The 27,143-nt window shown below is 38.8% G+C and overlaps 1 protein-coding gene and 2 non-coding genes across 8 annotated transcripts in view; all 3 read right to left on the reverse strand.

Moving 5' to 3' along the window:
- The window catches only part of PTPRA (protein tyrosine phosphatase receptor type A), a 172,791-nt gene that overhangs the window by 130,396 nt on the left and 15,252 nt on the right, over window positions 1–27,143 (reverse strand). For 2 of the 6 annotated variants that reach the window (XM_055544337.1, XM_055544332.1), the window contains exon 2: window positions 2,655–2,752. The exons of the other annotated variants lie outside the window; for them this stretch is intronic. The gene's annotated coding sequence lies outside the window, so the exon portion shown is untranslated. The remainder of the gene's footprint in view (window positions 1–2,654; window positions 2,753–27,143) is intronic. 6 annotated transcript variants of the gene reach the window in all.
- Window positions 7,488–7,570, reverse strand: LOC129626268 (small Cajal body-specific RNA 18). Its single transcript, XR_008701882.1, has one exon. It is a non-coding gene; the product is annotated as a small Cajal body-specific RNA 18 (non-coding RNA).
- LOC129626280 (small Cajal body-specific RNA 17) lies at window positions 7,638–7,780 on the reverse strand. Its single transcript, XR_008701893.1, has one exon. It is a non-coding gene; the product is annotated as a small Cajal body-specific RNA 17 (non-coding RNA).

Raw genomic sequence — 27,143 nt, forward strand, 5'->3', positions numbered from 1 at the left:
CAGCTCCCGGTCTTGTTTTTGCTGACTATACAGAGCTTCTCCATCTTTGGCGCAAAGGATATAATCAATTTGATTTCAGTGTTGACCATCTGGTGATGTCCGTGTGTAGAGTCTTGTGTTATTGGAAGAGGGTGTTTGCTATGACCAGTGTGTTCTCTTGGCAAAACTCTATTAGCCTTTGCCCTTTACTCCAAGGCCAAATTTGCCTGTTACTCCAGGTGTTTCTTCACTTCCTAATTTTGGATTCCAGTCCCCTATAATGAAAAGGACATCTTTTTTGGATGTTAATTCTAGAAGGTCTTGTAGGTCTTCAGAGAACAGTTCAACTTCAGCTTCTTTAGCATTACTGGTCAGGGCATAGACTTGGATTACCGTGATAGTGAATGGTTTTCCTTGGAAATGAACAGAGATAATTCTGTCGTTTTTGAGACTGCATCCAAGTACTGCATTTCGGACTCTTTTGTTGACTATGATGGCTATTTGATTTCTTCTAAGGGATTCTTGCCCACAGTAGTAGATATAATGGTTATCTGCGTTAAATTCACCCATTCCAGTCCATTTTAGTTCGCTGATTCCTAAAATGTTGACGTTCACTCTTGCCATCTGTTTGATCAACTGCAATTTGCCTTGATTCATGGACCTAACATTCCAGGTTCCTATGCAATATTGCTCTTTACAGCATCAGATCGTGCTTCCATCACCAGTCACATTCACAACTGGGTGTTGTTTTTGCTATGGCTCTGTCTCTTCATTATTTCTGGAGTTATTTCTCCACTGATCTCCAGTAGCACCTACCGACCTGAGGAGTTCATCTTTCAGTGTCCTATCTTTTTGTTTTTTCATACTGTTCATGGGGTTCTCAAGGCAGGAATACTGAAGTGGTTTGCCATTCCTTTCTCCAGTGGACCACATTTTGTCAGAACTCTCCACCATGACCCGTCCATCTTGGGTCGCCCTACACGGCATGGCTCATAGTTTCACTGAGTTAGACAAGGCTATGGTCCATGCGATACCTTAATATTAACTGATGTTAAATATGCTTTCACTTGTAAACCTTGTTAATACTTTCTGAGGGACAGAAGGGGATATAATTATGGAAAGTTCCAGTTGCCACAATTTGTCCTTAACTTTAACTTGTTAGACAAATATTTCTGGAGTTCCTACTGTATGTCAGAGACAGGTATAAATATTCTTTTACTATAGGGCCTTAATCATGGATGTTTCACCAGCACCTATCACAAGCAACTTCTGTTTTAATAGTGTGGTAAATGAGACTCAAGTGATGAACAAATAAACAAGTAGTAGACGGACAAGGTAATTTTAGAGCATGATAATCACTATGGAGAAAACAGAAAAGAATTATTACTACATACTATGCAGTTGTTTACAAATGTGGAGATTCCTTATCAGCAGAGTCAAGTGACACCATCAGCATGGCTTGGTAGTAAAGAAGGTATCTCTGTAGGCAGATTTGTTGGGCTCACAACCCTGCCTCCCTCACTCCCTGTGTAGCTCTGAACAAATTATTTAACCTTCCCCGGCTCCTCTTTCCCACGCTCTTAACAGTATCTATCCTGCATGAGGTGAATCGAAGATTGCCTGGCAACCCAGGAAGCGGTCAGTAACTGTTAGTAAACATTATCGCTGGTCATGTTAAGAAAACTTAGGGACCAGAAAAACAAGCAGCAATTCAAAAATTGTAAGAAAATTTTTGTTTACTAGCTTGCTGGTTTTTAAACATTGACAAATGTAGTAGTATTTGCTTCCTGTAAAAGTCTCAAGCAATATTCAAGTTGTATTAAGTGAAAAGTGAAAAGCCTGCCATGTTTTCATTTGCCTTCCAATACTGGTTCAGTATTGGATCAACAGTTCACACAGGTACTGACATTTGTATTTATTTGGTAAACCATCTTTGCCCATTTTTTCTAATAGAGTATTGGTCTGTTTCTTTTCTGTAGCTACTCTTTCATACTAGGATGATATTAACCCTTTCCTGACACACTGTTGCAAAAATTTGCAGTTCATCATCTAGTTTTGCTTATATTATCTTTTCAAGCAGTCACATTTTATGCAACCTTTTCCTTCTTGATTTTGGCCATGTGTAATGCCTTACCTTAAATAAAGATGAGTAAACTATCTGATTTTAGTAAGTTCTGCAAGTTAAGAAACATTTTTACATTTTTTAATGTTTAGAAAAAATAGAGTACTATTTAATGATATGAAAACTATATGAAATTCAAACTCCAGTGTCCACAAATAATATCAAATGCAGTTGTACTCATTCATTTATATGTTGGCTATGTATGGCTAGCTTCATCATTACAACAGCAGAATCAAGTAGCTCCTTGTATATGTGGTGCTCAGAGCTTCACACTGCTGTTCAGTGTACCACAAATCACAGTGACCAGGTTACAAGTCAACAGCATTTTGAGTGTCACACACCCATATTGGCATACTGTGATAGATTTTTTTCCTTTTTTTAATTACCAGTAGATAGCTGTCAAGTTAAAACAAGAAAAGAGAAAAGTTGACTCTTTTCAACGCACAGTGGACAGTGTGGATTATTTTGCTATCAAGTCAGATGAGAAAACATTGTTTATCATGCAATGACACTACAGCTTGTGGTAGAAGAAGTCAATATATATAAACATTACCAGACTAAGTAGTCATCTCAATATTCCCAATTCACAGGAAAGCAACGGTCAAAAAAAGTAGAAAATCTGAAGTAGAATATCTCATCACAGCAGAATTTCTGGAAGAAAGAAAGGAAAGGAGTATATAAAAAAAAAAAATTACGCTGCAACAAAAGTAAATTTCCAAGAAGCTCATTTGTTAGCCAAGCAAGGAAAGTAATTTGCTAATTTTGAGTTAGTAAAAAGCACCTAGGAGTTCCCTGGTGGTCTGGTGGTTAGGATTCTGTGCCTCCACTGCTGGGGTCCTGGTTTGATCCCTGGTCGGGAAACTAAGGTTCTGCAAGCCAACTGGCATGACCAAAAATAAAAGCAAAATAAAATAATGCTTGACTGCCGGAGCTCAAGAAATGTATTCAGAGAAACTAAGCTTGAGATTATTATTAGCCTTTCAGCAAAACCAGCTGCTCCAAAGGTTGAAGACAATGGTAATAAAATTTGTCATCTTTTTTTAACACAAATGATTTCAAGTAAATTACCCTGTCCGTTGATGAGTTAGATGTTGCTAATACAGCTCAGTTGCTGTTGTTTACTCAAGGAATTAATGCCAAGTTTAAAGTATTTGAAGGATTAGCTTCTGTGAATAGTCTGTGTGGTGAGAAACTGAGGAAATACTAATTTGGAACAAGCTGAAATAGAAAGATGAGTTATAACTGATGATGCTTGTAAAAATATATATGGAGTAGAAAAAGGCTTAGCTGGATAACTTAGAAAGCTTGTGAAGATATAAGGTGGTTGTTTATTATTTTTCATCAGCAGGTACTCTGGAAAATATCTAAATTTATCATGTTACTCGGAGAAGGCAATGGCACCCCACTCCAGTACTCTTGCCTGGAAAATCCCATGGATGGAGGAGCCTGGTGGGCTGCAGTCCACGGGGTCGCTAAGAGTTGGACACGACTGAGCGACTTCACTTTCACTTTTCACTTGCATGCATTGGAGAAGGAAATGGCAACCCACTCCAGTGTTCTTGCCTGGAGAATCCCAGGGACGGGGGAGGCTGGTGGGCTGCCGTCTATGGGGTCACGCAGAGTCGGACACGACTGAAGTGACTTAGCAGCAGCAGCATCATGTTACTGAAGGAACCAATAGTGTCAATGATGAACTTAATTCGCTGTCATGGGCTAAATCACTGTCAGCAACAGGAGCAGAATAACCTGTCTTGCCTGCTCATGTAGGAGTTTTATGGCTTAGCAACTGTAAAGTTTTACTGTGATAAAATTTTTTTAAAGCTCGGGGCTGAGATTCCAGTTTCAGAACACTAAGACCTTTTCAGTCACTATTATCACTGATGGCTTTGAAACTTAGCTTCTGTTGCAGGTTTTATAATATTTAATAAAATCAACCTAACATTATAGGGCAGAACTGGACTTACATGTGAAATCTAAACTGTAGTTAATTCATTTAGACAAAAACTATTATTCAAATCGTAAGTAATGTCAAGCTGTTTTATATACTTCCAGTGCTGTCAAAAAGTTAAAACAAAAAGTGAGATCTCAATTCTCAATAAATTTGCAGTGAATACGTATTTTAGATTAAATTATAATTCTGGAAGCATTTTTAAGACTTTAAGGCAAGTGCAAAGAAAATTTCCATGTCTCAAAATCTATTTAACAGTGCAATTATGGCACTGACATCGAACCTTCAATTGAAAGTAATTAATCTACAATGTAATGATACACTAAAAGGCAAATACTAAGAGAAAACTACAATATAATTCTACAAATGTTTCCCAATGGATTAATATGCTCAATTAAAACCATATGCTTGTGGGCTGATTTCAATTGGCTATATATCTGTGTGAAGATATTTCCAAAGATGAAATTTGTAAAATCTCATTATAGATCAGCAATAACAGATGAACATTTGCAATCAATTCTGATGACAGGAAACACTAACTCTGAACCCCAATTAAGGAAAATGTATCACCATTTTTCTCATTAGCATACCTATATTACAAAAAGTGTACTCAGTAGTAACAGTAATTATTATTACTACTATCATATTTGAATTTCTTTTTTTTTTTTTTTTTTTTTTTTTTTTTTTAATTTTATTTTATTTTTAAACTTTACATAACTGTATTAGATTTGCCAAATATCAAAATGAATCCGCCACAGGTAATTCATTTGTGGAAATATATTTTCTCTCTTGTTATAAAGTACCTACATAAGAGCCTCAATTTTGCTTTTTGGACTGCAAAATCTAGAATGTTTACTCTCTGGCTCTTCATAGAAATTGTCTGATGACTACAGAAACTGTCTGATGTCTATGAAGACAACAGTCTTCATAGACATCAATGGAGAAAGGTTTTCTTTAGCCTAAGCATATAAAAGCACTACGTCTATTTCTTCCAGGGACAGGTAAAAACTTTTATCCAACACAGACAGGACCCAGGCCTGTTTGGTTACATGAAAAAACAAAGTAAAGCAGGTAATCAAAATAAATAAATATATATATATATATGTAACTTAATTATTTGATTTTTACTTAAACCCATTTACTTTCATACACAGCATTTTAAGTACAGATATGCTAATTAATGCTTCACATCTTCTTTCCTGCATAGATCATGTCCCTAATACATATCTATGATTTTAAATTTCAATAACTTAAGACATCTGTGAAACAATTGAGCACAGAAGGATTAGTAAGACTTTTATGGTTCTTTCCCTTAATCTTTTAAAGGATTAAATGCCCAAAACTAGTAAGAAAGTGGGGGACTAGTAAGAAAAAGGGAGGAAGGGACTCGTATTTATCCAATTCTTTCAGGATCTTCAACTTAACTTTCTTAAAAACAACTCTTTTTATATATTTCATTGGTTTATATAATATTTAATTAGGTTACAATAAGTATAACTGGCAGGTTTAGAATACACTGATCCCTGAAAGTATAAATTCAACTACTGATTGCAGAAGGCAAGGTATACTAGAGAGTAGTCTATCAGCCATGAGTGTTTGGATTATTTTAAGAATCACTCAGTATATTCTAAAGAATGAAAAGTGTAACTGGGAATTCTTTAGTGGTCCACTATAGGGGGCACAAGTCCTAACATGGTTGAGGAACTAAGACTCTGCATGCTGCGTGGCACAGTCAAGAAAAAAAAAAAAGTCTAGTTAATTCAGTAGTATGCATACTGATTTAGCATATTAAAAAGCAGAGACATTACTTTGCCAACAAAGGTCCATCTAGTCAAGCCTATGGTTTTTCCAGTAGTCACGTATGGATGCGAGAGTTGGGACTATAAAGAAAGCTGAGCGCCAAAGAATTGATGCTTTTGAATTGTGGTGTTGGAGAAGACTCTTGAGAGTCCCTTGGACTGCAAAGAGATCCAACCAGTCCATCCTAAAGGGGATCAGTCCTGGGTGTTCATTGGAAGGTCTGATGTTGAAGCTGAAACTCCAATACCTTGGCCACCTGATGTGAAGAGCTGACTCATTTGAAAAGACCCTGATACTGGGAAAGACTGAGGGCAGGAGAAGGGGATGATAGAGGATGAGATGGTTGGATGGCATCACTCAATGGACATGAATTTGGGTAGGCTCCGGGAGTTGGTATTGGACAGGGAGGCCTGGCGTGCTGCAGCTCATGGGGTCACAAAGAGTTGGATACAACTGAGCAACTGAACTGAACTGATGCATATTCTATAATCTCATGATTATTTGAGCATAGTCTAAATTAGCAATCTTTATATATTTTCCTCCAAAACAGCCTACTATTGCAGGACCACTCATTGAATACTCCATCCTTCTCATCCAGATTTTTTTTTAATTTTTATTTATTATTTATTATTGTGGCTGCACTGGATCTTCATTGTAGTGTACGGGCTCTGTGATGCAGCACGCAGGCTTTTCTCTAGCCGCAGTGCACGGGATTCTGTTGTTGCAGAGCATAGGCCCAGCAGTTACAGCGCGTGGGCTCCCAATTTGTGGCATCTCGTTGATTTTTAAATGTTATTTTTATCACATTCTAAATTCCCAGCATACCCAGGTCTGTTTCTGACCTTACTGTTCTGCTCTAAACACTTGTTTTGTCTATTCTAACACAAATGCCACGCTCCCTAAATACCTTTAACCTTCTGATATGTTACTATCTGGAGGGTCAAATGTCACATACCCTCCCCACTTCTACGGTCCTCCAACTACTGTTCTTTTTAAAAGTTTTTCAAACTTTTTTCAACTACTGAATTCATCCTTCCAAATGAACCATGCATGCAATTTTTTAAGCTCTAGAAAAGGCTCACCCCACTGCTTACAAAAAATTTGCATTAAATCTGTAGAATAACTTGGGGAGCACTGACATCTATATAATATCTTTATAATACTTTATTAGTCTCTCGCATTCAGGGACACAGCACCAATATTGAATTTATTTATCTCTTAAAAAATCCTTTATATTCTTTTAAAAAGTTTTCATTTTTTCACATTAATTTTACATATTTTTTATTAAGTTAATTTGTACTCTCCCCTATCACATAATTTTTTTAATTTAAAATTCTACTAGTGTAGCACCCCACTCCAGTACTCTTGCCTGGAAAATCCCATGGATGGAGGAGCCTGGTGGGCTGTAGTTCATGGGGTCGCTAAGAGTCGGACACGACTGAGCGACTTCACTTTCACTTTTCACTTGCATGCATTGGAGAAGGAAATGGCAACGCCTCCAGTGTTCTTGCCTGGAGAATCCCAGGGACGGGGGAGCCTGGTGGGCTGCCGTCTCTGGGGTCGCACAGAGTTGGACACGACTGAAGCAACTTAGCAGCAGCAGCAGCAGCATTTAACACATTTTTTTTTTCCCCCGCCCGGTCTCAGTCCGTTCTCAAAACATGCTCCATCACCTAGTTCCCAGAACTCAGATTGCGCAGTGGTCACGTCATCATCGACCAGGGCTTGCAGGGACCACCCTAACGTCACCCAAATCTTAGCCTAACTGCCTTCCCCTAACCTCCCAGCCCCCGGGTCCCTGGCCCCATTTTGTCTGACACGTTTTCATAACCCTCTCAGGCTCCGGGCCAGCGGCGCCATCAGCCATGGGGCCCGATCATATAACGAAAATACTGCGGCCTCATCCGGGGGCTGCATCGTGAACCCGGGGGCGACCCTGTCTCCTACGCCACTCTCTACACCCCAAACCTGCCAACCTCCCTGCCCCGCTTCTTGCGCCCGGGCCTCTCGGGCGGGTCCAGCCGCCTCAAACACAATTTTTAAAAATAATTTTATTTTTGACTATGCTAGGTCTTCATTGCTGTGCAGGCTTTTCTCTAGTTGTGACGAGCAGAGGCTACTCTAGTTAGTGTGTAGGCTTCTCCTTGCAGTGGCCTCTAGAGCGGAGCATGGGCTCTAGAGTGGGCTTCAGTAGCCGCAGCATACAGGCTCAGTAGCTACGGCTCCCAAGCTCTAGAGTACAGGCTGAGTAGTTGTACTGCAAGGGCTTAGATGCTCCTCAGCATGTGGGATCCTCCTGGGTCAGGGCTGGAACTTTGTCTCCTATACTGGCAGGCAGATTCTTTACCACTAAACCACCAGGGAAGCTCTTTAACACAGTTTATAAAGAATTAAGTTTTATAAGAATAGGTCATTCTCACTTCTTCACCCTTCTCCATTCACACCCCTCCAAACAGAATGTTGTCTCATTCACCTTTGAAACCTTAGCACCTACCTAGTATGTAGCAATCAATCAAACAATTACTGTTTCCCAGACTGACAAATATCTTACTAAATGTTTAAAAGGAAGAAGAAAGCAGATGATTTACTCATTCGGGATAGGGAGGACATTCCTAAATCCTCTATCACCTTGTTAACTTAAAAAGCAGTACATGTGTCAAAAGGCATCGTCCTTCCTTTTGGGGTCTTTCATAAATGAACTCAGTACAAATCATCTTTGAATTTAGTTATTTTTCAGCTTTTACAACCTCATCAATAATTCTATTCTTTATGTATAAATTTAATGGCCAATATTAGTTTAATACTTCTGATAAGTTAGGTATGTTACATAATTTAGCTCATTTACGCCCCACCACAACCCTGCTACTGCTGCTGCTAAGTCACTTCAGTCGTGAAGTGGATATTATGATGTCCCATTTTGCAGAGGGGAAACTGAAGCAGAGAGAGTGATCAATTTAGTAGATGGCTTCATAATCCACAAAATATTTTAAAGAGTACATTATTTCATATTTTTATTTCATGAGTAAATAGCATTTAGTGGGTAAGCTGAAAATCTTGTGTGTGCTCCGTTGTGTCCAACTTTGTGACCCTTTGGACGAGCTGCCAGGCTCCTCTGTCCATGGGATTTTTCAGGAAAGAATACTGTAATGAGTTGTTATTTTCTCCTCCAGGGTATCTTCCTGACCCAGGGATCAAACCTGCATCTTGGATCCACCAAGGAAAGCCCTAAGTTGAAAACCTTCATTGCGCTAAAAAAAAAAAAAAATGTTCAGCATATCTATAACTCTTAACATTTTAAATTCATAAAGCTAAAAGCAAAAAATAAAATCCTCAAATTATACTTAGGAATGTTTTAAACTATTCTTTAAAAGGACTAACCACAGCTTCACTAGTGGCTTAGTGGCAAAAAATCCACCTGCCAATGCAGGAGTCAGGGGTTTGATCCTGTCTGTATGTGGTCCAGGAAGATCCCACATACTGCAGAGTCCATGGGCCACAACTATTGAATCTGTGCTTTACAGTCAGAGAGTCGCAACTACTGAGCCCACCTGCCACAACTACTGAAGCCCACTCTAGAGCCCATGCTCTGCAACAAGAGAAGCCATTGCAATGAGAAGTCCAGGCACCACAACTAGAGAGTAGCCCCTGCTCGCTGTAACTAGGAAAAGCCAGAGTAGCAAAATGACATAGCACAGACAAAAATAAATAAATAAAAATTATTTTTTAAAAGACTAAATATTAATAATTCTATACTTTATAGTCCTGCTTAAATCAGGCATACAAATCTCTCATTAGCACTGTAGTTTTGTTTAGCAACTTGTTAATACTTAAAGTGAAAGTCGCTCAGTTGTGTTCGACTGCCTGCAACCTCATGGACTATACAGTCCATGGAATTCTCCAGGCCAGAATACTGGAGTGGATAGCCTTTCCTTTCTCCAGGGGATCCTCCCAAACCGACCTGGGATCGAACCCATGTCTTCCGAATTGCAGGCAGATTCTTTACCAGCTGAGCCACAAAGGAAGCCCAACAATACTGGAGTGGGTAGTTAGTACTTAACTGAATTGCATCTATTTGACAACATTCCCAACCCCCCTCTGGGATGACCTGGAATCATTTGGCCCCAATCTTCCCAAAATGAATTATTAAAGAATCTCATGCTTTTAAAAGAAAGGATCAGACCAATGGTGGCAGCTGCCAAGAATGAGTTTACTGCTTGGTTTCCACGACTACATCAATCTGAGACCAGTGTAAGAGAGAAGATGTATCCTTGGAAACCAACTCTTTGCTTCCCTCAATTAAGAAAAGGAGTGGAAAAAAAGAGCGAAAAGGCTTCAGAATAATTTAACTTGTGTTTAATGTGTTCACTGCGCATGATAATCAATGGCAAAAGTTCTGTCCCAATCAAATCTGTGAGAAAATTATATGATGTTAGTGGAAAATTCCAAACTGATTTTACAGAGGTTATCTTATGACCCATGAACAATTATTTTGGTTTCAGTCTTTAAAAAAAGATCACAATAGAAGCTCCACTAGTAAGAACTTCATACATGATATCTAACTGGGAACAATATTTGGTAACCCTCAAGTGCACAACTGCATACTATCATCTGAACTCTCCACACACATCCATATACTCTAGAAGGGTCCTTTGTTTTAGGTGTCAAAAATTGTGAAATTTCAAAATGGAAGTTTTTTTTCCAAATTCAGGAAAAGACTGAATATATTTATGAAAATAACTATACTTTGTAACATATGCTGCAAGTCCATTCATCTTAACTTCACTTCCTATGAACTGCAAATGCGCTTCAGTGAAATATATTAAGTACAGCCTCACAGGTTTTCTTAAAACCAGGACCCTACTTCCCTGGAGCTATAAATATACTTCCTGTCATCAATAGCAATGGCTGGAGCAACCCCTCTGTTCAAAAGAACTAAAAATATATTTTTGTACATATCCTCTCTTCTCTACCCACCCACCATTCCAAGAGGAACTGAGAGAGGGAAATGCAGAGCTGTGTAAAGTTCAGCTGAGAGCAATGCAGAGACTGCAATTTTCCTTTTAAAAAAAACAAACAAACACGCTACCTTCAACTGAATATTGTTCAGGGGAGATAGTAATCACAGCTATTACAGAGTCAAAGTAAATTTTAATTGTTTTGGAGAAGTTATTTCTGATCACAAGTTATATTTAGTTACATTAACTGTTATTTGGGGACTGGTGTCATCTAAACCATGGTAACAGAAATTCATGCATATGGGAACTATGAAAAGTGAGAATTTTCTGTATTTAAAAGGGAATCATGGAACTAAATAGTGCTCAGCCAGCACTTTCAGTGGGACTGGGGTCAATGAGACAGCCCTTGTGGTCAGGAGGTTGTTACCCACAATGGTGCTGGAGGGAACAAGTTGGAAAGCCAGGTTCTAAATGTCAGAGAAAGGAGGTACAAATTCAGAAAGAGGAAAAGACTAGAAAAAATCCATGGTATTGAAACAAAACTAAAGGTATCCAAGTGAAATCATGGCTTTCAATATTTATAGGCAGATATTGACGTCTGTGTTTGTGTATACACACGTGTCAAAGTGAAAGTGTCAGTCACTCAGTCATGTCTGACTCTTTGCAACACTATGGACTGCAGCCCGCCAGGCTTCTCTGTCCATGGGATTCTCCAGGCAAGAATACTGGAGTGGGTAGCAGCCATTCCCTTCTCCAGGGGATTTTCCCGACCCAGGGATAGACCCTGGGTCTCCTGCATTGCAGGTAGATTCTTTACCATCTGATACATATGTATATGTATAAATCACTACAAACTCTTCAACCACAAACCCCAACATCTGTGTTTCACTTTCTGCCCAATAGGGGACGTTTCTAACAATTCTCACCACCACAATGATAAAGGCACTTATCCATATTTTCCCCTCACTCCTCTGCCTCCTGACTGACCTTAGTGCTTTTCCCATGTAACCCTGCATAATAGCTTGGTGCCTGCTCCCTCTGGGGAACTATGAGCAATGAACTTCCTTCAATGGCACTGACCTCTTCATGCCATCACTCAGTCATACTTATAAATTAAATCCTAGGTACATTTAAAAACACTATCCTATCTCTAACCTCTAACAGAGCCTAGGAGCAATGACATCTCAGAAGCAAAGAACACATCTGGTATTCAGATCTTATTTCCTAAATACATCCCCTAATAAAAGGAACCAGAGCTCCCTGATAGACATCGTTGATTTTGGACTGGGGCAGTGAAAGTACAAGATGAGCATGGAAAATCTTACTGTGTAAAAAGAAAAGTAAGTGATCAAAGAATGACGGGGACATGAAAAAAGGCCTCAGGAGCCAGCCTGAAAGGGTGTCTATGGCCAAATCTAGCACAATATGAGCATCAAATAAATGGTAAATGAATAACAGGAATCCAGGAGTTCATGTTGATACGTTTAAATGATTTTTAAAATAAATTTCTTTTCTGGCTATACCGAAATGTTACTAGCTTGGACTTTTCTCTTGTGGAGAGTAGGGGCTAATCTCTAGTTGCAGTGTGAGGGCTTCTCATTGTGGAGGCTTCTCTGCTTCAGCAGCTGCAGCATGCAGGCTCTAGAGCGCAGGCTCAAGAGTTGTGGTGCATGGACCTGACTGTTCTGCAGCATGTGGGATCTTCCCAGATCAGAGTTGGAATCCGTGATCTCCGGCACTGGCAGGCAGATTCTTTACCACTGAGCCACCAGGGAAGCTCCTAAATGATTTTAAGAGAGAAAAAAGAAACTTCCCTGGTGGTCCAGTGGTCAAGACTCCACTGCAGGGGGCATGGGTTCCATCCCTGGTCAGGGACCTAAGATCTCCCATGCCAGGCAGCAGGGTAAATACATAAATAAATAAAAAGAAAAAGGGGTAGAGAAAGCTTTTTCTTACAGTGAAATGCCAAATGAACTCAAAAGGAGTGATGAAATTTTATAAATTTTATCATTTGGTAACCACTATATTAATAACTGACTTAGGCACAGATCATCAATGAATGGGTGCTAAAACTAGTAGGTAAAAAGTGGATGAGAAATGAACTATTCATACAGCCTCAAAGTTATCATTTCACAAAAATGGATATTATTTACTTACTAGAAAAGGTAAAATATTTCTGAACTAACTGTAACTGAAGAGACATGATAACTAAACGCAAGACATGTTCCTAGATGGTTTCTGAACTGGAAATAAAAGGAGGAAAGAAAGAGGTTTTCCTGGTTTTCTTTCTAGAAGGATTGCTGTTGCTGTTTATTCTCTAAGTCGTGTCCAATTCTCTACAACCCAGAGAACGCAGACTGTAGCTTGCCCGCTCCTCTGTCCACGGGATCACCTAGGCAAGAATACTGGAGTGGGATGCCATTTCCTCCTGCAGGGGATCTTCAAAACCCAGGGATCAAACCCAGGTCTTCTGCTTGGCAGGCGGATTCTTTACCACCTGAGAAGCCCTTTTGGAGGGGGAAGTTGGGTTTTTGGTTGATCTTTTAGCTTTTTTTTTTTGTTTTTGCTGTAAAAAACATAATTGGAAAATCAGTGAAATCTGAGAGGTATCTGTGAATTAGACAGTACTGTATCAATATTTATTTCCTGATTTTAATGAGTGTGCTATGATTAAACAGAAGAGTATCCTTGTTTTTAGGATATATATACAGATTTTAAAGTTACAGAGCATTTTGTCTGCAACTTATTTCTTAAATGATTCAGAAAACTTGTATAGCTAGAAGGATATAGTGACAAAGATAAGGCAATTATAGTACAATGTTAACAATTTAACATTAATAATGTGGAGAACACACTCAGCCAAACAGCAAACAACTACTAAAGGACTAAAATCATACAGGTCAATCCTTTAACCACGATGCAGTTAAATCTATTAATCCATATTAAAAAACCTCACAGTTGAAAATTAAAAGACACACTTATAAATAACCCATGGCTCAAAGAAGAAAACCACAATGGAAATTAGAAAATAGCCTTAACTGTTATTGAAAAAATTCCAACCAAAATACTAGTAATCTGATGCCATCAATGTATAAGATAAAAAGATACTACTGTAGACACCATGATCAAATTGTGTTTCATTTAAAAACTCCCTTTTTAATTAATGAAAGGTAGTTGCCAAGGGCTAGAGGGAGGGAGAATCAGAACATACTGGTAAAAGAATACAGAGTTCTAGTTGGGAATGATGAAAAAGTCCTGGAAATGGATGGTGGTGATGATATCACAACAATCAATATGAATGTACACCAAACTGTAGTAAAAATGGTATATTTTGTTATGTATATTTACAATAAAAATTACATAAAATGAGTCTAAAAGAAAAAATAAAATAATATTTTCTCATGAAGAGTTGATTAATGTAATTCATTATATTAACAATTTAAAGAAATATCATATGAACATTAAGAGACGCAGAAAAAGCATGATATACAATTCAACATCCACTTTACAACAAGGAAAAAAAGGGAAGTTCCTTAGTCTGACAGTGTCCACAGCCAAACTGCCTTAAAAGCACAGGGCAAGATTCAAAAAACTAATGCCAGATCAGATAACACGGCATAGCATATAAAATCTTGCATTCCTCTTTTAAAATTCTTTTAGAATTATTTGAAATGTAAAAGACAGAAAATGCAGTCATCTCTTCTGTGCTGATAAACACTGTTTTGATGTCAAGAACAATTACCTTAACAGAAAAGTGATTCTTTTAAGCAACTAACAAAAAAATTGGGTCCAGATCAACTTTAAAATCAAAACCATTTAGAGCATCCAACAATTTTTTAATATTTAATTTTAATAAAATCCAACAATATTTTAATATTTATTTTTATTTATATTTGGCTGCACTGGGTCTTAGTTTCAGCATGTGGGGTCTACTAATAGTTCCCTGATTAGAAATCAAACCTGGCCCCCATGCACTGGATCACCTGTGAAGCTCCCAACAGCCAACAATTCTAAAGAACAGAACAATCCTGTTTCTTGTTCAGTCACTCAGTTCTGTCTGACTCCTTGTGACCCCATGAACTGCAGCACACCAGGCTTCCCTGTCCTTCACCATATCCGAGAGCTTGCTCAAACTCATGTCCATTGAGTTGGTGATGCCATACAACCATCTCAACCTCTGTCATCCCCTTCTCTTTCTGCCTTCAATCTCTTTTTTTTAAACACATCAGTTTTAATTGTCAAGATTATTCCAGGGCAAGAGTTCACTTCCAATCACTTCTCTCTGGCTTGCATTCCTCCGTGGCCCAGCCAAGACCATTATTCCAGTTTATTCTTGAATTTGCTCTCTCCCGCCCTCCCCATGAGGCCAGTGAGAGAGGCGCGGCCCTGCTGAATCTGCAGCAGCCAATCAATCACCATCAAGTCCAACAGACTAGCCGATTGTGGCCAGCGCAGAACGCACCATCTTGCTTCGAGCCCGGAGGTGCAGACAGATGTGTGTTCTAAGCGATGCACAGGCCTCTTCACAGCACAGTGTCAGCGTCCACTGGCCTGCAGCCAGGGTAGATCTGAGGTCATAAGGCCACTCGGATGCAGTGGTGCTTCAGTCTGCAAGGTAGGTCCCTTTTTTCAGCTGCTAAAAGTCAACAAGCTGGATCAGGTCAGAGAATTTGGTGTTCCCGTTGTCAAGGCTAAAGTGTATCTGCCCATCATCCTTGCAAGGTAAGATCTGGAAATTTTTAATTTTCTGATGATGACACGGTCTGAAGACAAATGCCTTTGGATTACTCTCCTGCCTTCAATCTTTCAGTGAAGCCCAAGAATACCGGAGTGGGTAGCCTATCCCTTCTCCAGGGGATTTTCCCCACCCAGCAATCAAACCCGGGTCTCCTGCATTGCAGGTGGATTCTTTACCAGCTAAGCTACCAGGGAAGCCCAATTCTGTTTCTAGAGAAACCTTTTCCAAAAGAGTAGTCCTTATTAGAGGATTCACAAAAAAATTATGCTACCTAAAATTAGGTAATTACTGATATCTTTCTATAGCTAAAATGAATAGCCAGGTACATCAACTTTGACATTGTTTTCAGACTAAACTCATTCAAGTCATGCTCTCTTCAATTGAGAGGGTTGGAACCTGTGTATCCATTCATTTGTGGATTAGAGCAGGTGAACACTTTTCTGATAACCATCTCAGCCTTTCCTATGGTTGTTTCATGTAAATAGATGGAGTCACCATCTATGAAAACCACCATTATCTTCAGACTTCTTTATTTTCAAAGTAAGTTGGATTTGTCATCAATCAGCAACTGTACTCATGATTTCAAAGTCTTTTTCTAATCAACAAAATTCAATTATGAGAAATGACATTTAGAAAACTGCCTCTTATTTGGGCATCTGTGGACTCTGTTGAGAATAAGCAAACCTGTAATAAGGTTACGGCAAAATCACTACTGCAGAGCTTCCCTGGTGGCTCAGTGCTAAGGAATCCACTTGCCAATGCAGGAGACATAGGTTCGATTCCTGATCTGAGAAGATCCTACATGTTGAGGAGCCACAACTGTGGATCCTGTGCTCCAGAGCCTGGGAGCCACAACTGCTGAGCCCACGTGCCACAACTACTGAAGCCCACACCCCCTAGAGCCCGTGCCCCATAACAAAAGTAGCCACCAAAATGAGAAGCCCATGGACTGCAACTATAGAGTAGCCCTTGCCTGTCGTAACCGAAGAAAAGCCCAAGTAGCAACAAAGACCTAGCATACGCAAAAATAAATAATTTTTTAAAAAGTCACTATGGCAGGAGTTCTCAAATTTGAGAGATATGGACTACCTTTTAAATGAAGCAAAATTTTTGACACACCTTCACTGCTAATTAAAAGTTTTATTAATGATTAAATATAAATGTAACACTGTGCTATTACACAGCTATAAAACCAAATTTATAAATATAAAAATATAAAACCAATAAGATTCAAATTAACAATATTAATAGATAATAATAAATTCAATGCTGAAATTAAGTCACCACTCATAACGTAGCTACTGTATGACCTACTACAAGTTTTTGTGTGTTTGTTTAAGCTTGGCAGGCCTAAACACATATGTCATATAACACCAATTCTCCCACCACTTTCCCATTCAAACAACTACAAGCAAGTTGCCCACTGTGCCCAGCACTACTTGGCCTTCCCTTGGTCCCACAAACTATTTACTTACAAATAAAGATGTAGCTTGATCCTAAACACACACAAACATGGGAGCTGAAAGTGTGTGGCAATAATCAGTTACAAAGTCAGCAATCTACATACTTAACGTTCAGATTATTGAAACTTCTAAAACTATTAGAGTCTACTCAGAGAAACTTCTCTCCAAAATATATCCAAGGCCTTCCATTTGAGAAACTGCACTACAGTATGACTGTAGAGGTACTATTGAAAACATTCACCGTATCACACAACACCCCTTTTAAAAGGAAAATGCCTCAAACCATAGTGCCAGGAAAGGCTGTTTTTCACTGCTGATGATAGTTCACATCTTATAAGTCAAGTCAATATCTTGGAATCTTTGGCTACTAAAACTTGAGAGCTCAATATATAGTCTTCTTTAAATAAATGCACAGGATCTAATGAACTGCACCATCATTCCCATTATTGGGTAGATAATGAACCACACACTATATTGGGTAGTCCTTATTGGGTAGATAATGAACCACACACTATAAAGTCAAAGAATACCAAAGAAAATATGCTAAACAGAATGTATCCTTCCCACCAATAATCCAGTTCCCCACTCCTCAGTAATGATTATTATTGACAAGTTTTTTTTCTTTCTAGAGAGCTCCTAAACACAACCTCTCCAGAAACACATACACAATGGCTATTATACGAACTTCAGTAAATTCCTTCAAATTTTTCTTTGAATGAACAGTATTTCCTTCACTGGTCCTAATATTTTGGAAATTAGAGTTTTTCAGACTAAATAATTTTAGGGAAAGATTTGAAACCATCAAGTCCCTTATCACTTTACAGAGGAAGAAACTGTCCCTTATTACTTTACAGAGGAAGAAACTGTGACTAGGAAAGACCTGACTGAAGTCACAATGTTAATTAGTATTGTCAGAAATAGGACTGAGGTCTGTTTATTCCAAACTCTTTCTTTATCCAAGGTCCACTCAAATTTCTTTATATTTTCCACAATTATCAGGTGATTTATGAGTCTTAACTGTATGAAATTAGAACAGGAAGTTCCCCTTATAGGGATCTTTTCTCAGGAGGCTGAACCATTGATTATTTGGAATTAAGTTTAGTCACCATCCGTACACAGATCTGTCTGCACCAAATAGAGCAACACATATCAATCATGACTAACATTCCTGGTAATTTCCAAGAAACAAAGCTGAAATTAGTGTAGCCACACAGCCCTTCAAATCATCAAAAGAGAAGGAAATGTTATAGGCTCCCACATTTTGGTTTTAATCGATATCTGTTCATGGATGAACATGTCTGTTTACTATATCCTAGCACTTTGCTCAATGATAAACACCAATGTATTGAACTCCTAATGGAATCAATAAGATGTTCCTCAATACATAATTGTCTTCAATAAACTAACAGGAAATTAGACATGAAAGTGAGTAATTAAAATACATTTAGATCAATACTTGTTATTCCAACCCCAAAAGGAGGAAAGAACAATTCCGAGGAGAATTCAGGAGACTTCACTAAGTAGGTAACATTTCAGCTGGGTCTAGAAGACTAAGTAGTAGTATGGTTACTTAAGTTTTTACTTATTTAATGAGTTTAGTTTCATAAAAATAAACTAAATCATATAGGTACAGTCTTTAGCAATTACACTGAAGTTTCAAAACGGCAGCACAATGTATAATAAAAATGTTAAATATGAACTCCTTTAGATAGGCCATGGAGAAACTCCAGTGTAACATGAGACCCAACAGATCTACCTTTCTCGTTCACATAAGCTGCGTGGCTTCCAAAGACATATTTGAGTTTGTATCCTCTAATTTAGTGCCAAAGATAAGGGAGACAGAAAGAGAAGAGAAGAAAAAGACATCTTAAAAACCACCTGGATTTTCAAGTCATTACAGGGACTTAGTTTTCTGTTTCAATTTTCCAATTTTGGAATCAGAAAACCTACAAAACTAGAAAATGAACAGGAAAAAGCAGGAAATAAAAAAGGACAGCTTAAGATTCTTAGTGAGGTTAGGCTCACTGAAGAACTAAGTGAACTCAACTGCTGCCATCAAACTCAAAGTCCAAGTAATATGAATCTGTGCCCAGCAAAATTACATATTATGACACATCTTGGACCACCAGGATCCTTCTAAAGTTGTTAATCTGCAAGTGTCAACGTACAGATTATAAATGTCTGGATTATCACACAATATGATTAACTGACTTGACAGAAATAAGCACAGGATCTATAACTAGATCCCCCTTTATGGATCACAGCCTTGTCCTGTAGAAGGGGCTAATGTAACTCAATGAAGCCATGAGCCATGCCGTGCAGAGCCACCCAAGGAGGACAGGTCATAGTGAAGAGTTATGACAAAACATGGCCCACTGGAGAAGGGAATGGCAAACCACTTCAGTACTCTTGCCCAGAGAACCCCATGAACAGCATGAAAAGGCAAAAAGATGTGACATTGGAAGATGAGTCCCCCCGGTCAGAAGGTGTACAATATGCTACTGGGGAAGAGTGGAGGGCAATTACTAATAGTTAAAGAAAGAATGAAGCAGCTGTGCCAAGGCAGAAATGATGGTCAGTTGTGAATGTGTCTGGTGGTGAAAGTAAAGTCCAATGCTGTAAAGAACAAGATTGCATAGAAACTTGGAATGTTAGGCCCATTAATCAAGGCAACTTGGATGTGGTCAAGCAAGAGATAGCAAGAGTGAACATCAACATCTTAGGATCAGGGAACTAAAATGGACAGGAATGGACAAATCTAATTTAGATGACCACTGTATCTACTACAGTTGGCAAGAATCTTTTAGAAGAAATGGAATAGCCCTCATAGTCAATAACAGAATCTGAAATGTAGTACTTGGGTACAATCTCAAAAATGACAGGATGATCTCGGTTCATTTCCAAGGCAAACCATTCAATATCATGATAATCCAAGTCTTTGCTTCAACCACTCTAATGTCAAAGAAGCTGAAACTGGTTCTATGAAGACCTACAAGACCTTTTAGAACTACCACCAAAAAGAGATGTTCTTTTCATCAGAGGGGGCTGGAATGCAAAAGTAGGAAGTCAAGAGACACCTGGAGTAACAGGCAAGTTTGGCCTTAGAGTACAAAATGAAGCAGGGCAAAGCTAACAGTTTTGTCAAGAGAACATACTGGTCATAGCAAACACTCTCTTCCAACAACACGAGATGACTCTACATATGGACATTCACTATACTGAAATCAGACTGATTATATCCTTTGCAGCTGAAGATAGAGAACTCTATACAGTCAGCAAAAACAAGACCTGTAATTGACTGGATCAGTTCCTTATTACAAAATTCAGGATTAAATTGAATAAAGTAGGGAAAATCACTAGGCCATTCAGGTATGATCCAAATAAAATCCCTTATGATTATACAGTGGAGGTGACAAATAGATTTAAGGGGTTACATCTGTTAGAGTGCCTGAAGAACTATGGATGAAGGTTCTGAACACCATACAGAAGGCAGTGACAAAAACTATCCCAAAGAAAAAGAAATGCAAGACAAAGTGGTTGTCTGAGGAAGCTTTACAAAGCTGAGGAAAGAAGAGAAGTGAAAGGAAAGGGAGAAAGGGAAAGACACATCCAACTGAATGCAGAGTTCCAGAGAATACTAAGGAGAGATAAAGTGAAAGTGAAGTTGCTTAGTCGTGTCCGACTCTTTGTGACCCCATGGAATGTAGCCTATCAGGCTCCTCAGCCCATGTGATTTTCCAAGCAAGAATACTGGAGTGGGTTGCTATTTCCTTCTCCAGGGGATCTGTCCGACCCAGGGATCGAACCTGGGTCTCCCGCATTGTAGGCAGATGCTTTACCGTCTGAGCTACCAGGAAAGCCCAAAGGAGAGATAAGGCCTTCTTAAATGAACAATGCAAAGGAATAAAGGAAAACAATAGCATGGGGAAGATTAGAGATCTCTTTAAGAAAACTGGAGATATCAAGGGAACATTTCATGCAAGGATGGGCAGGATAAAAGAAACAGTAAGGACCTAACAGAAGCAGAAGAAATTAAGAAGTGGCAAGAATACACAGAAGAACTATACAAAAAAGATCTTAATGACCCAGATAACCTTGATGGTATAGTCATTCACCTAAAGTCAAACATCCTGGAAAAGGTCAGTTTTCATTCCAATCCCAAAGAACGGCAATGCCAAAGAATGTTCAAAGTACCGCACAATTGTGCTCATTTCATATGCTAGTAAGGTTATGCTCAAAATCCTTCAAGCTAGGCTTTAGCAATACATGAACCAAGAATTTCCAGATGTCAAAGCTGGGTATAGAAAAGGCAGAAGAACCAGAGATCAAACTGTCAACATTCGTTGGATCAAAGAGAAAGCAAGGGAATTCCAGAAAAACATCTTTTGCTTCATTGACTACACTAAAGCATTTGAATATATAGATGACAACAAACTGAAAAATTCTTGAGATGGGAATACCAGACCACCTTACTTGTCTCCTGAGAAACCTATATGTAGGTGAAGAAGCAACAATTAGAACTGGACATAAAACAGCTCACTGGTTCAAAAACTGGGAAAGGAGTATGACAAGACTATATATTGTCACTCTGCTTATTTAACTTATATGCAGACTCTATCATGCAAAATCCCAGGCTTGTTGAATCACAAGCTGGAATCAAAATTGCCAAGAGAAAACATCAACAACCTCAGATATGTAGATGATACCACCCTAATGGCAGAAAGCGAAGAGGAACTAAAGAGCCTCTTGATGAGAGTGAAAGATGTGAGTGAAAAAGCCGGCTTAAAACTCAACGTTCAAAAAACTAAAATAGTGGCATCCAGTCCCATCACTTCATGTCAAATAGAAAGGGGAAAAGTGGAAGCAGTGACAGATTTTCTTTTCTTGGGCTCCAAAATCTCTGCAGATGATGACTGCAGCCATGAAATTAAAAGATGCTTTCTCCTTGAAATGAAAGCTATGACAAACCTAGACAGCATATTCAAAAGTAGAGACATCGTTTTGGCAACAAAGGTCCATATAGTCAAAGCACTGAAAAACTAATGCTTTCCAACTGTGGTGCTGGAAAAGACTCTTGACAGTCCCCTGGACAGCATGGAGACAAAACCAGTCAATCCTAAAGGAAATCAACCCTGAATATTCATTGAAGGACTGATGCTGAGGCTCTAATACACTGGCCACCTGATGCAAAGAACTGACTCACTGGAAAAGACCCTGATGCTGGGAAAGATTGAAGGCAAAAGGAGAAGGGGGCAGCAGAGGATAAGATGGTTGGATGGCATCATCAACTCAATGGACATGAATTTGACCTAACTCCAGGAGATTGTGAAGTACAAGGGAGCCTGGCATGCTGCAGTCCGTGGGGTCGCAAAGGGTGAGACATGACTTAGCAACTAAACAACAAAATACCTACATCAGTCTTGAGACAGTCAGTCAGACAATGCTGACTGGAGGAGCTGATCCTTACCTAAGAAATTATAATGTGAGGTAAAAAAGAGGGAGATGCACAGCCAGACAGAGTCTGAAAGAGCATAACACAGTCATGGATACAGGGAAAGGTTAAGGCTAAAAGGTTAAGAGGGGTTGGTCACAAAAGCTTGCACTGATAAGGACTTTGGATTTTATCCAGAGGATTTCAAACTGGGGAGTGCTGTGATTAGATAAGGAAGTCAAAAAGATCACTCTTGGCAGCAATGTGACACATGATCTGGAATTAGGAAATAATAATGGGCACTAATCTAAGTAAAAAGAAAACCAGAGCTGAGGGATAGAAGAGGTGGGGGAAAGCAGGCAATTTTGAGAAATATTAAAGTTAAAACAGACAGGACTATATCATCAACCATAAGAACAATGTCATTCAAGTTTGATTTACTGGGTTGTTTTACTGGTTTGATTTACTGGGTTGTTTCACTCTTCAAGATGGAGAATATAAAAATAACACATTTAAAGGGAAGAAGATGGGGTCAGTTCTGAGCCTGTTACAGGTTCCTGGGAAACTGTCCAATGATGATGAGAGGAGGTTGATGGTCATCATCCAGTGCTAAAGATGAATTTTCTCCTAATTAGCAAAGAACTGGAAGCTGAAACCCTAGGCATAGGCATGTAGCTTAAACACAAGAGTACTCTTTGGTAAGTCAAAGAGTGGTCAAAGTGAGACCTAAGGAAACTGACATGTGGCAAGAAAGGAAAAGAAAAACAAAGAAAGTATACCACAGAACTCCAGGGAAGATGGTTCAGGGAACAAATGTTCTACAGTTTATCCCATTTACTCAATTCTTCTCTTGTCTCTTCCTCTCCCATCCTTGCCACAATATCCCCACACTGAAACTCGTACAAGATAAAAATTACTCTGTGATCAATTATACAGCTAGAGCAATACTGTATCCTCATCAACTACTAGGGAGGAAAGACAAAATCAAGATCATTATAATACTGAAAACTTTATTTCAGTAAAACATTTACTCAAAGTTTACTACACACTAAGCACTTGGGGTGCACTATCTAATCCTTAAAACAAACATGCAGTAAAAGAGTACTACTGTTGAACCCATGTATTAGATAAGGAAACAGTCCCAGAAAGTTAAGGTTAAGTACTTTGCCCATGTTCACAAAGAACAGCAAGTAATGGTATGGCACAGGGCCCTGTAGGGCTCCCGGGCACAAGGCCTTTCTGTTTCTCCCATTTCTTTGATTATAGGCAATAGCTTTCATTCAGTCTCCATGACCTTCTCTGAGTTTCAGTGGGCAGATTCAAGTAGTTGCTGATTAGGGAGGGGAGGGGACGTGAGATGAGGGAGAAACAGTCAAAAGCAGCTTTTGGGCAGGGTGCTGTTTCCCCATCAACAGATATGTATAACTGCTGGGCTTCCCTGGTGGCTCAGACCGTAAAGCGTCTGCCTGCAACGCGGGAGACCTGGGTTCGATTCCTGAGTCGGGAAGATCCCCTGGAGAAGGAAATGACAATCCACTCCAGCACCCTTGCCTGGAAAATCCCATGGACGGAGGAACCTGATAGGCTACAGTCCATGGGGTCGCAAAGAGTCCGACACACTGAGCGACTTCACTTCACTTTCACTTTATGCTACTTTGCAGACACCGAAATCCCCTCCAGGTGGGAGAAGTTAAAGATGGTAATCTGCTCACAAGCATGACCCCAGACTCGTTGGATCTACCTGAAGGTTGATGATGCTGACTCCTACTTACCTTACCACTAACTCATCAGAGGAATGTCCAAGGACCTATCATGCTCTCTTTGAACAATTACTTTAAAACCTCTGTCTTCCCCAAGTGGGGACACACAGTTTTGAGGGCATTAGCTCACTGTGGCCCCCTTTGCCTGGCAAAGTAATAAAGCTACTCTTTACTACTTAACTCAAGCTTTGGCATCAGGTATAGGATATGAACTCTAGTGGCTTTCAACTCCCCAAATTAAAATAACTATGGGGGGTGGGGTGGGAGGGAGGTTCAAGACAGAGGAGGTATGTGTATACTTACGGGTGATTCACGGTGTTGTTCGGCAGAAACCAACACAACATTGTTAAGCAACTATCCTCCAATTAAAAATAAATAAATAAAATAACTATAAGGTCTGACAAGGAAAAATGAAAGAAACACAAGCCCAATCTGATTCAGAAAAAAATATTAAGAGGTTAATTTGAAAAAATACAACATAAAACACATGGAGGGTTCTAAAACAAACCTCAAACACTGATTCCCCTATTGATACCCAATTCAGAACTCTAATATAGGGAAGGGCACCTCTTAAGAACTATCCTGGAAACAAAAAGCCTTTAGTTTTCTCAATCTTGATCCTTTGACCAACAAATAACTGCACTGTGGTTCTATATTTTCAATCTAGTAACTCAGGCTCTCTTACAGATGATAAAGCTGTCCTCCTTAATTGGCTAAGTGGCATTACAACTCCAGCAGAAAAAGGTGTTAGCAACAAGATGAGGTATATCAAACTCACAGATCTTCTGAGTTAAATTTAGGATGTGTGTTTTTTAAATGCTGGTAATTCGCATGCTGGAGAGGACTTGATCTCCTTGTTGTCCAAGAGAGTCCCTTGGACGGCAAGGAGATCAAACCAGTCAATCCTAAAGGAAATCTACCCTGAATATTCATTGGAAGGACTGATGCTGGAGCTGAGGCACCAATCCTTTGGCCACCTGATGCAAAGAGCCGACTCTTTGGAAAAGACCCTCATGCTGAGAAAGACTGAGGGCAGGAGGAGAAGGTGGTGACAGAAGATGAGATGGTTGAATGGCATCATCAAACCAATGGACATGAGTCTGAGCAAATTCTGGAAGACAGTGAGGACAGGGAAGTCTGGTGTGCTGCCATCCATAGGGTTGCAAAGAGCTGTACTCGAATAAGCAACTGAACAATAACAACAAATTCAGATTCAGCTATTGAAAAGCACAGGAATCTTAAAAGATTGTTTTACTACATTTATAAGTTTAATTTCTTAGTACTGCTCAAGTGCTTAAGGAGATTATGCTTAAGGTGGTAACTCTAACTTGTCAAGGACTTGTATTTGACAGATTAAAAGTATAATGTTTTTTAAATATCTAAGAAAATTAAATTCACTAACAAAGGAGTATGAAGGAATTTAATCAGTTAAGCTGAATTAACACTAAAGAGCAAGTGAAAGTTATTGGTCTTATTTCTCTACAAAAACTGCAAAGCTAAAATTACAGTAACAAGACTAAAGAAAAACTAAGTGCAATCCAGAACACCATCATCCCTTCCCAAACTTGCTTTAACAATCACCAAATGAGTGTCTATGCTCTGTTCAATTCATTATCCACAGTAAGAACAAACCTTTGACAGCACACTGGCCAATCAATCAATGTGAACATCCTCAAAATGTTTCCCAATAAATATGACAAAGGTACTAATATATACAAATACTACAGAAACACACATTCATTTCCAAATGTAATAATGACAGCAATAATGGTTCAACCATTACTACTACTACTAAGATACTAAACTTGTTTTAAAAATATTTAGTGTGATCCATAGGATCAAATATTTCTCATTATGCTTGAAAAATCTAATTTTAATATTTTGTGACAAAGCAATCTGCAAGTCTGGTTTCAAACCAGTATTTTACTTTTTTTTTTGGATGTGGACCAGTAAACTCTTTATTGAATCTGTTACAATACTGTCTGTTTTATATTCTAGCTTTTTTGGTCATGAGGCATCCTAGCTCCCAGATCAGGGATCAAACCCACACTTCCTGCATTGGAAGACAAAGTCTTAACCACTTGACCATCAGGGAAGTCCCAATAGTTGGTTTTAACAGCTATCACAGTCAGAAAGAAATATGGATCCAAAAGGAAGAAGTACTATGGCTGTGCTTACTAAATCGTTATTTTTCCAACGCATTCAATTATACAAACATTTCCCTTTAAATGTGGCTAGCAAATATCTATCTGCCCTTGAAAAGGAAACTGCTCTTAAAATTACTCTTGAAAACTAGTCAAAAGATGTTACTTTTTCTAACGAACGGATGTGAAACCCACTAAAACTAAAAGCAAGAGCAAACTCTATAACCAACCCTTATGTACCAAGTACCCAGTGTCAATGATTTATCAATAACAGTAAATAATCTACAACCCTCAGACACAATGAGTTATCTTAGAGCAAATTCCAGACATCATATCATTTCATCCATAAATACTTCAGTACTTATCTCTAAGGAAAAGAAATCTTATAACATAATACTATTATATCTTTATGATAATAAAGAAAATATGAAAATAAAAATAAATTTTCGTAATTCTTTATGAAAATAAAAAATATGATTATATGATAATAAAACAATTGTTTAAAAATCATTTAATATATTAAGTGGTATTTAAATTACTCCCAAATGTCTCATAAATATTTTTTAGTTGGTTTGCATGAAATAGGAGCTAATCAAGATCTACACATTACTTTTAGTTAATATGTCTCAAATATTCTCTACTACTACTACTACTAAGTTGCTTCAGTCGTGTCCAACTCTGTGCAACCCCACAGATGGCAGCCCACCAGGCTCCACCGTCCCTGGGATTCTCGAGGCAAGAACACTGGAGTGGGTCGCCATTTCCTTCTCCAATGCATGAAAGTGAAAAGTGAAAGTGAAGTC

The sequence above is a fragment of the Bubalus kerabau genome, chromosome 13, assembly GCF_029407905.1.
Source record: "Bubalus kerabau isolate K-KA32 ecotype Philippines breed swamp buffalo chromosome 13, PCC_UOA_SB_1v2, whole genome shotgun sequence".
Classification (NCBI taxonomy): domain Eukaryota; kingdom Metazoa; phylum Chordata; class Mammalia; order Artiodactyla; family Bovidae; genus Bubalus; species Bubalus kerabau.